This window comes from Ovis canadensis, chromosome 1, assembly GCF_042477335.2.
Source record: "Ovis canadensis isolate MfBH-ARS-UI-01 breed Bighorn chromosome 1, ARS-UI_OviCan_v2, whole genome shotgun sequence".
NCBI lineage: Eukaryota > Metazoa > Chordata > Mammalia > Artiodactyla > Bovidae > Ovis > Ovis canadensis.
The window spans coordinates 213,685,234-213,699,460 of NC_091245.1; positions in this window are offsets into that span (position 1 = coordinate 213,685,234).

Genomic DNA, 14,227 nt, shown 5'->3' on the forward strand with positions numbered 1-14,227 from the left:
CTTTTGTTTGCTGGAAGATTTCTGATTACAGCTTCAATTTCCATGCTTGTGATGGGTCTGTTAAGATTTTCTATTTCTTCCTGGTTCAGTTTTGGAAAATTGTACTTTTCTAAGAATTTGTCCATTTCTTCCATGTTGTCCATTTTATTGGCATACAACTGCTGATAGTAGTCTCTTATGATCCTTTGTATTTCTGTGTTGTCTGTTGTGATCTCTCCATTTTCATTTCTAATTTTATTGATTTGATTTTTCTCTCTTTGCTTCTTGATGAGTCTGGCTAATGATTTGTCAATTTTATTTATCCTTTCAAAGAACCAGCTTTTGGCTTTGTTGATTTTTGCTATGGTCTCTTTTGTTTCTTTTGCATTTATTTCTGCCCTAATTTTTAAGATTTCTTTCCTTCTACTAGCTCTGGGGTTCTCCAACTCTTCCTTTTCTAGTTGCTTTAGTTGTAGAGTTAGGTTATTTATTTGACTTTTTTCTTGTTTCTTGAGGTATGCCTGTATTGCTATGAACTTTCCTCTTAGCACTGCTTTTATAGTGTCCCACAAGTTTTGGGTTGTTGTGTTTTCATTTTCATTAGTTTCTATGCATATTTTGATTTCTTTTTTGATTTCTTCTGTGATTTGTTGGTTATTCAGAAGTGTGTTGTTCATCCTCCATATGTTGGAATTTTTAATAGTTTTTCTCCTGTAATTGAGATCTAATCTTAATGCATTATGGTCAGAAAAGATGCTTGGAATGATTTCGATTTTTTTGAATTTATCAAGTTTAGATTTATGGCCCAGGATGTGATCTATCCTGGAGAAGGTTCCATGAGCACTTGAAAAAAAGGTGAAATTCATTGTTTTGGGGTGAAATGTCCTATAGATATCAATTAGGTCTAACTGATCTAATGTATCATTTAAAGTTTGTGTTTCTTTGTTAATTTTCTGTTTAGTTGATCTGTCCATAGGTGTGAGTGGGGTATTAAAGTCTCCCACTATTATTGTATTATTGTTGATTTCCCCTTTCATATTGCTAGCATTTGTCTTACATATTGTGGTGCTCCTATATTGGGTGCATATATATTTATAATTGTTATATCTTCTTCTTGGATTGTTCCTTTGATCATTATGTAGTGGCCTTCTTTGTCTCTTTTCACAGCCTTTGTTTTAAAGTCTATTTTATCAGATATGAGTATTGCCACTCCTGCTTTCTTTTGGTCTCTATTTGTGTGGTATATCTTTTTCCAGCCCTTCACTTTCAGTCTGTATGTGTCCCTTGTTTTGAGGTGGGTCTCTTGTAAGCAGCATATAGAGGGGTCTTGTTTTTGTATCCATTCGGCCAGTCTTTGTCTTTTGGTTGGGGTGTTCAACCCATTTACGTTTAAGGTAATTATTGATAAGTATGATCCTGTTACCATTTACTTTATTGTTTTGGGTTCGGGTTTATACACCCTTTTCGTGTTTCCTGTCTAGAGGATATCCTTTAGAATTAGTTGGAGAGCTGGTTTGGTGGTGATGAATTCTCTCAGCTTTTGCTTGTCTGTAAAGCTTTTGATTTCTCCTTCGTATTTGAATGAGATCCTTGCTGGGTACAGTAATCTGGGCTGTAGGTTATTGTCTTTCATCACTTTAAGTATGTCTTGCCATTCCCTCCTGGCCTGAAGAGTTTCTATTGAAAGATCAGCTGTTATCCTTATGGGAATCCCCTTGTGTGTTATTTGTTGTTTTTCCCTTGCTGCTTTTAATATTTGTTCTTTGTGTTTGATCTTTGTTAATTTGATTAATATGTGTCTTGGGGTGTTTCGCCTTGGGTTTATCCTATTTGGAACTCTCTGTGTTTCTTGGACTTGGCTGATTATTTCCTTCCCCATTTTAGGGACGTTTTCAACTATTATCTCCTCAAGGATTTTCTCATGATCTTTCTTTCTGTCTTCTTCTTCTGGGACTCCTATAATTCGAATGTTGGAGCGTTTCATATTGTCCTGGAGGTCTCTGAGATTGTCCTCGTTTCTTTTAATTCGTTTTTCTTGTTTCCTCTCTGATTCATTTATTTCTACCATTCTATCTTCTATTTCACTAATCCTATCTTCTGCCTCCGTTATTCTACTATTTGTTGCCTCCAGAGTGTTTCTGATCTCATTTATTGCGTTATTCATTATATTTTGACTCTTTTTTATTTCTTCCAGGTCCTTGTTAAACCTTTCTTGCATCTTCTCAATCCTTGTCTCTAGGCTATTTATCTGTGATTCCATTTTGATTTCAAGATTTTGGATCATTTTCACTATCAATATTCGGAATCCCTTCTCCGGTAGATTCCCTACTTCTTCCTCTTTTGTTTGGTTTGGTGGGCAACTCTCCTGTTCCTTTACCTGCTGAGTATTCCTCTGTCTCTTCATCTTGGTTATATTGCTGCGTTTGGGGTGGCCTTTTTATATTCTGGTAATTTGTGGAGTTCTCTTTATTATGGAGCTTCCTCACTTTGGGTGGGGTTCTATCAGTGGCTTGTCAAGGTTTCCTGGTTAGGGAGGCTTGTGTTGGAGTTTTGGTGGGTGGAGCTGGGTTTCTTCTCTCTGGAGTGCAGTGGAGTGACCCGTAATGGGTTATGAGACATCAAAGGTTTTGGGATAATTTTGAGCTGCCTGTATATTGAAGCTCAGGGGAGTGTTCCTGTGTTGCTGGAGAATTTGCGTGGTATGTCTTGTTTTGGAACTTGTTGGCTTTTGGGTGGAGCTTGGTTTCAGTGTAGGTATGAAGGCATTTGATGAGCTCCTATTGCTTAATGTTCCCTGAATTCAAGAGTTCTCTAATGTTTTCAGGCTTTGGATTTAAGCCTCCTGCTTCTGGTTTTCAGTTTTATTTTTACAGTAGCCTCTAGACTTCTCCATCTATACAGCACCGATGATAAGACATCTAGGTTAAAGATGAAAAGTTTCTCCACATTGAGGGACACTCAGAGAGGTTCACTGAGTTACAAGGAGAAGAGAAGATGGAGGGGGTAGTTAGAGGTAACTGGAATGAGATGCGGTGAGATTAAGAGAGGAGAGAGCAAGCTAGCCAGTAGTCACTTCCTTATGTGTGCTCTATAGTCTGGATTGCTCAGAGGTATTTACAGAGTTATACGGGGAAGAGGAGAGGGAGGAAGTAGACAGAGGTGACCAGGAGGATAAGAGAGAGGAATGAGTAGGAGAGAGACAAATCCTGCCAGTAACCAGTTCCTTAGGTGTTCTCCACCGTCTGGAACACACAGAGATTCACAGAGTTGGATAGAGAAGAGATGGGGGAGAAAAGAGACAGAGGCCACCTGGTGGAGAAAAAGGAGAGTCCAGAGGAGGAGAGGGTGGTCAAGCCAGTAATCTCGCTCTCAGGTAAACTTGGGTAGTAAAGTTTGGGTTTTTAAATGTACAAAATTGACAACAAAAACCTAAGAGCAAAGATTAAAAATCTAGAGTAGAGGTTGGATTTTCAAAGATACAATATTAAAGAAAAGCAGAAGGCAAAAGGGAGAAAGAAAAAAAAAGAATTATTAAAAAACAAACAAACAAACAAACAAACAAAAACCACCAACAACCATCCAAAGACTATGTATGGTGTTTGCCTTAAAAAAAAAAAAAAGTCTTTTTTTAAAAAAATAGTAATAATAGATTATAGAAATAAAAATTAGAGGAGAAATAGAAGACTTAACAATTAAAAAAAGTTAGAAGAAAAAACAAAAAACAAAAAAGCAAAAAAAAAAAGGAATGATTTTAAAAATAGTAAAAATATAACTGGCCCTTCTCTGATGTTATGGGCCGTGTGGGATCACTTCCAAGGTGGTTCCCTCTGTTTAACTTCTTCTGTTTGCTGGTTTTTAGGCTCACTAGTTCAGTCGCGCTGTGGGGAGGGGGGATGCTGCAAACAAATAGCACTGTCGTGTGCACACAGTATCTCAGCCCCGCTTGACCTGTCCTTTCTCGCGGTGCACAAACCGCTCTGGCTCTATGATGCTCAGCTGGGAACCTTCTGGGGCCGGCCCTAGGCTGCATGCACTTCCCCGGTCCAAGCCGCTCAGGTTTGGCACTCAGGCAGCCCTCAGAGGCACAAACGCGGCTGGGACTGCGCTTTGTGCCCTTCCCAGGTCCGAGTTGCTCAGGAGTTTGGCGAGGGTGATCGCCGCGGCTTGTCACCTTTTCTGCCGCTGCTGCTCAGCTTTCTGGGTGGACCGCTGGTGCACCCCGTGAGGCAGACTGTGACTGTCCAGCACCCCCAGAAGTCTTAGCAAAGGAGCCTGCTTGCAGTTAGGTAAGTAAAGTCTCTCCGGGTCTGCAATTGCCCCTTTCCAGTCCTTACGGCTCTGGCTGCCTGTCCCCGGCGGGGGATGGTCTGCAGCCGGCTTTTTCCATTCTGTCCTTTGTTCTGTGCCCGGTCCTGGCGGTGTCTTATGTTTGAGCTTTTCGCGTGGTAGCTATCCCACAGTCTGGTTTGCTAGCCCAAGTTAGATCGTTCTGGTTGCGCGTGGGGCGTTCCTGCCAGATTCTTACAAAGCTCTGCAGCCCGCGCCTCCCGCGCGTCCCTGCCCTGCCCCCACTTCCCAATGGCGGATGCAGGCGTCTGTGCTGCTTTTCCGCTGGGGGAGTTACTGGTGGGCTTGTAATCTGTTGGTTTTAATTATTTATCTATTTTTCCTTCCTGTTATGTTGCCCTCTGTGTTTCCAAGGCTCGCCACAGACTCGGCAGGGAGAGTGTTTCCTGGTGTTTGGAAACCTCTCTTCTTAAAATTCCCTTCCCGGGACGGGCTTTCCTTCCCGGGACGGAGCTCCCTCCCCACCTCCTTTGTCTCCTTTTTCCGTCTTTTATATTTTTTCCTACCTGTTTTTGAAGACAATGGTCTGCTTTTCTGGTTGCCTGATGTCCTCTGTCAGCCTACAGAAGTTGTTTTGTGGAGTTTGCTCGGCGTTGAAATGTTCTTTTGAGGAATTTGTGAGGGAGAAAGTGGTCTTCCCGTCCTATTCCTCCGCCATCTTTTTGAGAAGCTATTAATTTTTTTAATTGAACATATTTTGTACTTTTCCTGAAATTTTTGCTGAAAATTTTCACTTCTATCAATCTTGGCTAATTTCTTCCATAAGAAATTGTGTTTACCTCCAAGAAGCAACTTGTAAACAGTTAGTATTTACCTCAGAGAAATTGTTAGTATTTATCTCTAAGAAACAACTTCTGAATTAACTTATTCAGATCACTTTTTGTCTTGATAATCCTTCTGTTCCTCAGGCATTGCTGTGTAAGTGCTAAAGTCTTTTTAAAAGCGTTGGATTTAAAATTCTTTATTTGCAGGACTCTTCTATATTGTTTTATTTGTTTAAAATTACCGAAAATCACCTTATTTTTTTGTAAACATGATGCAGGATCATTATGAGAATGAGGAAAGAGAAAAAAGTAGAAATCTCTAGAACTCAGAAACAATCTTTGTTGGTATTCTACATTGTTTCAGAAACTTTTTGATACACACACACACACACACATAGATAATGAAAAGACTATTATAAAAACACTTTTATTAAATACAGCCATGTAATTTCAATTAAGACACTTAATTTTATTATTCTACATTACAGAGGAAAGTCCCCAATGTAAATGGAATCCTTGCAGAAATTTATGCACTTTTCTTCACAAGAGATCTTGCTTAAGACAGTGGTCCCTAACCTTTCTGGCACCAGGCACCAGTTTCATGGAAGACAGCTTTTCCAGGGATGAGGGAGGAGTGGTTCCAGGATGATTCAAGCACTTTGCACTTACCATGCATTTTATTTCTATTATTATTACATTGTGATATATAATGAAGTAATTATACAACTCACCATAATGCAGAATCAGTGGGGGTCCTGAGTTTGTTTGATATGAGTCTGCAAGCAGAAAATTTATTATGGTCTCTGTGCAGTCAGACGTCTTTGCTAACAATAATCTGTGTTTGCAGCCCCTCCCCAGTGCTAGCATCACAGCCTCAGCTCCACCTCAGATCACCAGGCATATGATTCTCATACGAAGTGCACAACCTAGATCTTTCACATGAGCAGTTCACAATAAGGTTCACACTCCTGTGAGAATCTAGTGCCACCACAGATCTGACAGAAGGTGAAGATCAGGTGGTGATGCGAGAGATGTGGAGAGCTCAGCTGTAAACAAACGTGAAGCTTCCTGCATTTGTCTGCTGCTCGCTTCCTGCTGTGCAGCCCAGTTCCTAACATGCTGAGGACTGGTGCCTGTCTGTGGCCTGGGGGTTGGGGACCCTGGCTTCAAAGATTCTTCTGATATGACAAAATAATGTTATGGAACATTGAAAGTTTAGAATCAAGTTTTCAAAACTGTGTTTCAATTTAATTCTGTATCAATTGACTCTCTTATGAAAGGTGCTACTGCTGCTGCTAAGTCGCTTCAGTTGTGTCCAACTCTGTGCGACCCCATAGACGGCAGCCCACCAGGCTCCCCTGTCCCTGGGATTCTCCAGGCAAAAACACTGGAGTGGGTTGCCATTTCCTTCTCCAATGCATGAAAGTGGAAAGTGAAAGTGAAGTCGCTCAGTCGTGTCCTACTCTAGCGACTCCATGGACTGCAGCCTACCAGGCTCCTCCGTCCACGGGATTTTCCAGGCAAAAGTACTTGAAGGTAGATCTTTATAATTCCATTTTCTTCTTAGATCCAATTTTCTTTGTTATGTTATAATTTTGACATGTTCCAAGTATACAAAAGTAACATTCTATAACTATATCCTCACAGTAGCTTCCTATTATAGCTATATTTAGACATATTTTGTATATACCAGCATTTCTCATTCTTGGCTGTTTCATTTCCAAGTGGTTTTTCAAAGGAGAGCTTATGGGTACTCTCTTCTCTAGAGCCTTTCCTGTTTCCTTTATATTTGTACAGTGGCTCTGCTCAATGTGATATCATTGGTTAATAATTTCTTTTACTCATTGTAGACTTAACCATGTTATATTAGACAAGTCTGAGACCAAACTATCATTTCTCACCCTTGTATGTGACTTGTTTTTTTTCTCCTTGGATACATGGAGGACTCTTCATCTGTCTGCAAAATTCTTAACCAGGATGTATCTCGATGTTGCATATCCTATACCGAGTATCCCACAAGCCTCATATATTTCAAAATTCAAATTTAATTATAAATGCTCTTTAAGAAGGAAGCCTATATTGGTATTATGTATTTTAATTGGGGTGCCATTTATTACTATGTTGGCTTGTACTTGTTTATCCTTGGTGTCTATTAACTTGCATCTGTTAATTTATTCTCTTTGTTTTTACGTGCTTTCATTGAAATTTTCTCAAGCTCTTCTGTGATATCAGTTGATTTGCAGACATGTTTATTTGTTTGGAATAATAATTCTTCAATGTTAATTTTTAATAGATAGGATCCTCAATATCATACATACATAGTTGATCGGTAACTCTTCATATCCTTTAAAAACTTTTATTCTAAACATGATACAAAATCATCTTTTAGCTCCTGTTGGTACTAGTTATATTCCCCAAAATTTGTTCTGTAGTATGGTGATTTCTCTTTTCTATGGGGCTTCATTTTTTCTAGGTTAGACATTTATCATACAAAAGATTTCCCTTTTCCTTTTACTGTAGTGCCTTTGTTTAGCTGCCATGTCAATTCTGTCATTTTGTTTTTGCTTGGGTGGTTCTGTGCAAGGTTTTTATTCAGTCTGGTGTAGTGTCTCACTGTCTTTGAGAATTGCGTCTTTTCTCCTTCAACAAAAGTTTGAAGACTGGGCCTGTCTTCTGCTTTCTAAGTTTTTCTGCAGCCTAGAGAATTGTCGGGGGTGGGGGGTGGGGAGAGGAACTCAGATGCAGAGGTACGCAGATTGCCTTGGTCTTCACTTTTCTGAAAGTCTATAAAATATATTTTATGATATTTCGCTCCTTTTGGTTGGGAAGTTGGAACTTCCATTCCCATGGTGGAACATGTAGATTTCAGCCAGTTGTTCCAGGCTCTTATATGATCAGAGAGGTTTATTTCTCTGGTTCACTTTCAGCCCTTTGGTTCACTTTCCTCATCTACTTTCCACAACTAGTGTTTCCTTCAGTCCTCAGTCAGAATTGGAAGAAAGACACTACTCGTACAATTTCTTTCTTTATATTTGAGAGATTTTCTGAGAGTTCTTAGGAATTTTGCTATGTGTTGTGTTGTTCCTTTTCCCTCTATGTAAACCCTTATAAAATCTTATCTTTCCTTAGTTGGATAAAATAATATAAAATCTTATCCTTTCCATAGTTGACTATGAATTTTGCAGTTTAGGGGAAATGACAATGTTCCTTTTTTTGGTAGCTGCCAGGTAATTAAAAAAAAAAAAAGATTCCTTTGTTTGCTTGCTATGTTTTTTTAGTTAGGGAAAGTGAGAATACATATTCAGGCTTATTCCACTATTTTAACATAGATTTCCCCTCATATTTAAATTTTATAATCCCATATATTGAGATTCAGTGCCCATGTTATGTGAAATCTCAATAACTCTGGAGATTATACTGGGAAAATAGCACCAATCAAAATATTGGCTTTGGAGTCTTGTCTCTGTGACTTATTAGCTGTGTGACTTTACATACATTGCTTTTCCTATTTGAGTCCGATTCCTCATTAACAAAAAGTGGGTGAAAACAGTGATAACAATAACTTCTTTATTAGGTGGTTGTGTGGGATAGGGTAGAGAACCTCTTTGAAAATGACAGGTAGGCAAGAGGTACTCATAACTTATAGTTCGAATGTCTTTCAGAATATCACCAGAGCCATGCTAAAATATTGGCATGTGCTTTGAGAGGCAGTTAAAATTCAATTTTAAATATTTTTGCTGCATTATGGTGATTTCTGTATATTTATTATAAGAAGCCAGGCCTATAGAGTCAAGGGAAAAAGAGCAATTAATCAAGATCTCAGGCTCTCTTTTGACGTTTTTTAGTATCAAAAGGTTCTTCAATTTCAGCAGTAATTGGCCTTTTAAAATTTTTTCTGTACCAGGTAGGCCCTGTGAATTTAGTGGCTAGCTTCTGCTCTTCATGGGAAATTTCAGTTTCTGGAGTTTGCTTCTTTTTCTTTGCCTCGTCTTCCTGAAATAAATAATGCAAGGCAGCAGCATCTGTATAGTATGGAAGTCTCTGCTGACCTGGAAAGCAAGTCTGTCAGGTATATTTTCTGTGAGAAATATCAAGTTTGCAGTAGAGGGAATGAGAATAACAAGGTTTTGTCCAGTGTCACATTCCTCTGGCTGAAATATTCAAGAAATGATTTTTTTTTTAATGTTTGTGCATATGCGGGTCTGAGTAAGAGTAACAGGCACTGTTATTGGTGGGCAGGACTTAGAGACCATGGCCCTAGGGTCAGACTGCCAGCTCTGACTTGTCCCAAAGCTGACTTACTCTGGTTTATGTTTATATACTCAGAACCATGAAAGTTTATCATGCTGCTTTGCATTAACTTTAATATATCAGAGTGCTGTTGTTTGATGAATAGTAATAAAACTGAAATGATAGCTGCAATTTACTGAGTGATTATCATGGCTATGGACTTCCCTGGTGGCTCAGATGGTAAAGCGTCTGTCTACAATGCAGGAGACCTGGGTTCGATCCCTGGGTCTGGAAGATCCCCTGGAGAAGGAAATGGCAATCCATTCCAGTACTATTGCCTGGGAAATCCCATGGACAGAGGAGCCTGGTAGGCTACAGTCCATGGGGTCGCAAAGAGTTGGGCACAACTGAGCGACTTCACTTTCACTTTATCATGGATATAATAGGCTGGTATATTTACTTGTTTTCTGCTGCAATCCTTGCGATGGCACTGCCAGAAGAGCATTATCTCTCACTGTAGCAATGAGACTAATAATCTGAGAATGGTCAAGTAACTTTCCACCATCACTACACCACAGATGTAGTGTCACTAAGCTATAAATGGCTGTCTAAAATGTATGTCCTGGTTTCTCAGATTATAAAGTTCTCATTTTCCATTGTTCTATATTGCTTCCCAGAAATCCCAATAACTTAGCAGGAAGTTATTTTCTTCCATTCCACATCTTTACAACTTTGTTGAGAATTAATTTACATATCAAAGTTTCACCCCTTTAAAGTATATAATTCAATGGCTTTTAGTATATGTACAGAGTTGGCAACCATCACTATCATCCAGTTTTGGATTATTTCCATCATACCAAAATGAAACTTTAGAGAATAAAGGTGCACACTGCACAGGCAAAAGTTAAAAAAAAAATCAAAGGCTAATTTTTATCATAAACTCAGGCATTTACCTCTGGCTATATCTCCTTCTATCACAGAATCTCTGATATTTGAAATGATGACCCCAGTGGTGTGTCGTGTAGTGAAGTTTATGGTGTGACTCTTCACCTTATCCTTCCAACCATAACTTGTACTAGCTGCTTCCTCTCTCAGCTCCAACCATACACTCTGATGGAATCAACCCTCTGTGTTCTTAAGTCTAAATGATACTTCTGTTGCTGCTCCTTTCTTGACTTCAGATACCTGAAATTCTCTCCCCAGGAATCTCTGCTGTCTGTCCCCTCTCCACCAGGCTTTACCGATTTTACTACAGTTTGCTAATGATCATTATAATAATAAAGCTATTTTGCTTATTGCCCAAGGATGTGATACATTCCTTATACTTATCTCTTTTATTTTGGCATTATGACAAACATATCTTATAGAAGTTATTATTTTTTTTAATAAATGAAAAAACTAATTTTGAAGATCCTAAGATTATAGATATTCAGTGAAAAAGCGTTGGGACATGTGTCTGACCACATAATGGGTAGATATTCTTAGTCTCACAGCAATGTCTGCCAGACTAATTGGCTAGAGATGGGGAAACAGTGGAAACAGTGTCAGTCTTTATTTTTGGGGGCTCCAAAATCACTGCAAATGGTGATTGCAGCCATGAAATTAAAAGATGCTTACTCCTTGGAAGAAAAGTTATGACTAATCTAGCTAGCATATTCAAAAGCAGAGACATTACTTTGCCGACTAAGGTCCGTCTAGTCAAGGCTATGGTTTTTCCAATGGTCATGTATGGATGTGAGAGTTGGACTGTGAAGAAGGCTGAGGGCCGAAGAACTGATGCTTTTGAACTGTGGTGTTGGAGAAGACTCTTGAGAGTCCCTTGGACTGCAAGGAGATCCAACTAGTCCATTCTGAAGGAGATCAGCCCTGGGATTTCTTTGGAAGGAATGATGCTAAAGCTGAAGCTCCAGTACTTTGGCCACCTCAAGCGAAGAGTTGACTCATTGGAAAAGACTTTGATGCTGGGAGGGATTGGGGCAGGAGAAGAAGGGGACGACAGAGGATAAGATGGCTGGATGGCATCACTGACTCGATGGACTTGAGTCTGAGTGAACTTCTGGAGTTGGTGATGGACAGGGAGGCCTGGCGTGCTGTGATTCATGGGGTCGCAAAGAGTTGGACACGACTGAGCGACTGAACTGAACTGAACTGATGATTACTTTTGTGCAAATCTAAATTGCCAAGCTGGAATTAACATTGCTGGGAGAAATATCAATAACCTCAGATATGCAATATGACACCACCCTTATGGCAGAAAGTGAAGAGGAACTAAAAAGCCTCTTGATGAAAGTGAAAGAGGAGAGTGAAAAAGTTGGCTTAAAGCTCAACATTCAGAAAACGAAGATCATGGCATATGGTCCCATTACTTCATGGGAAATAGATAGGGAAACAGTGGAAACAATGAGAGACTTTATTTTGGGGGGCTCTAAAATCACTGCAGATGGTGACTGCAGCCATGAAATTAAAAGACGCTTACTCCTTGGAAGGAAAGTTATGACCAACCTAGATAGCATATTCAAAATCAGAGACATTACTTTGCCAACGAAGGTCCATCTAGTCAGGGCTATGGTTTTTCCAGTGCTCATGTATGGATGTGAGAGTTGGACTGTAAAGAAGGCTGAGCACCAAAGAATCGATGCTTTTGAACTGTGATGTTGGAGAAGACTCTTGAGAGTCTCTTGGATTGCAAGGAGATCCAGCCAGTTTATCCTAAAGGAGATCAGTCCTGGGTGTTCATTGGAAAGACTGATGCTAAAGCTGAAACTCCAATACTTTGGCCACCTCATGTGAATAGTTGACTCATTGGAAAAGACCCTGATGCTGGGAGGGATTGGGGGCAGGAGGAGGAGGGGATGACAGAGGATGAGATGGCTGGATGGCATCACCAATTCGATGGACATGAGTTTGCGTGAACTCCAGGAGTTGGTGATGGACAGGGAGGCCTGGTGTGCTGTGATTCATGGGTTTGCAAAAAGTTGGACATGACTGAGTGAGTGAACTGAACTGAACTGAAATTGCCTACTAAGATGTGGACCAAAGCACAAAATTTAGAGCAGATGTTCCAAGCTGGAATCATCTGCAAAGAAACCACTGGGGCACTTGGTACTTCCGATGGCTTTTCTCCTTATTGATATGTGTGTGCTCTGCCACATCTGACTCTTTGGGACCTCATGGACTTTAGCCCACCAGGTTCTCTGTCCATGGAATTTTCTAGGCCAGAATACTGGAGTGGGTTGCCTCCTACTCCAGTGGGTTGGCTCCTACTCCAGGAGATCTTCCCAACTAAGGGATTGAACACACATCTCCTGTGTCTCCTGCATTGGCAGGCAGATTCTTTACCACTGAGCCACCTGAATTGGACTTTCTCCTCATTAATTCCACACAGTTGCTTCCCCTTGATTTGAGACTGTCCTTCTCCAGTCTTTGCCAGGCATAAGTCTTTTTCAGCTCTAAAACTCTTGGAAGGAAAAGGCTGTCATAATTACATGCCAATCCTGCAGCAGGACTCTGAGCTTATGCCTGCTGCCAACTCTGCCCTAAAGGATTGAGCTCTAGGCTCTGCCCTGTGTATGTGCTAAGCGATGCAAGTCTTTGCTTTCTCTTCTGTGTTAATGGAAGTAAGGCCCTTTCACTAACACAGTGAAAACATGTCATCTGGATAACTTGTGAAGAGAAGTACAGTTGTCAAGCCCTGTCACAAAGATAAAACTATATGCCTGACATTTTACAGTATTAACTTATTCATTATCACAACAACCTGATTATTTAGGTACTCTGTCTAATGGGCTTTCCAGACAGCACTAGTGGTAAAGAACCCACCTGCCAATGCAGGAAGCATAAGAGATGCAGGTTTGATCTTTGGGTCAGGAAGATCTCCTGGAGGAGTTTATGTCTAATAGGTGAGAAATATGGAGACGTGGTGAGTGACAGTACCAAGCAGTACTCTCAAGCACTTCAATATGGTACAAAAATTGAGTTTTCTGCCCATCTTTTGTTTCACTGTCTAATATAGAAAGTCATATTTTGAGTATTACTTACAACATTGGCACTAAGTGTCAAGACATTAATTGTAGAACACTTTATATTCATTTAATGAAAATAAATGTTTTGATACACTTTTAAATAGACTATGCCATGAGGTAGATGTACAATTAACAACAGGAGGCCAGGTGAGGCTTGGCCTTTCCTTGAATACTTAAATCTAATTTATTATCTATTTTTGTTAAACTAAAGCATCCACATAATTAAATAAAAAGCACATGACTTTGTTAAGACTATAAAATCCTTTGTAATTGCTTTTAAGCCTTTAATTTCTATTTAATTGGAATCACTGTTCAACTAAATGACTTTTCTACTATGTTAAATGTCTTTTCCTGGCTATACAATATGATGTGCTTTCATATGAATTTATAGAATTTCTAAATCTTTAGTGTTCCGAGACTAATTTGTGCATTCATATATGTGTGTATATGTATGTATATATATATCTAAATTTGAAGTTTGAAAAGTATATAAATACTCATCATTGATAACCTCTTTCAGTTATGCTATTTTTTTTCTAAGAGTTCAAGTAGATGATTTTAGGTATTGGACTGATTTTTTTTTCTTTTAAACAAACTTAATTTTTAGAGCAGCTTTCATTTACAGGAAAATTAATAGTTCTCATTTACCCATACTGTTTCCTCTACTGTTAACATCTGACACTGATGTGGTATATTGGTTACAACTAACAAGCTAACACTGAAACATGAGTGTCAGTTAAATTTCACACTTTGTTTAAACGTCTTCCTGCCCCATGCTCCATCCAGAACCACACATTACATTTAGTCATCATTCCTCACTGAGCTCCTCTCATGTCTGTTTCTTAAAGCAGAATCAAGAAGCAGCTCCTCTAGGTCATCACAGAG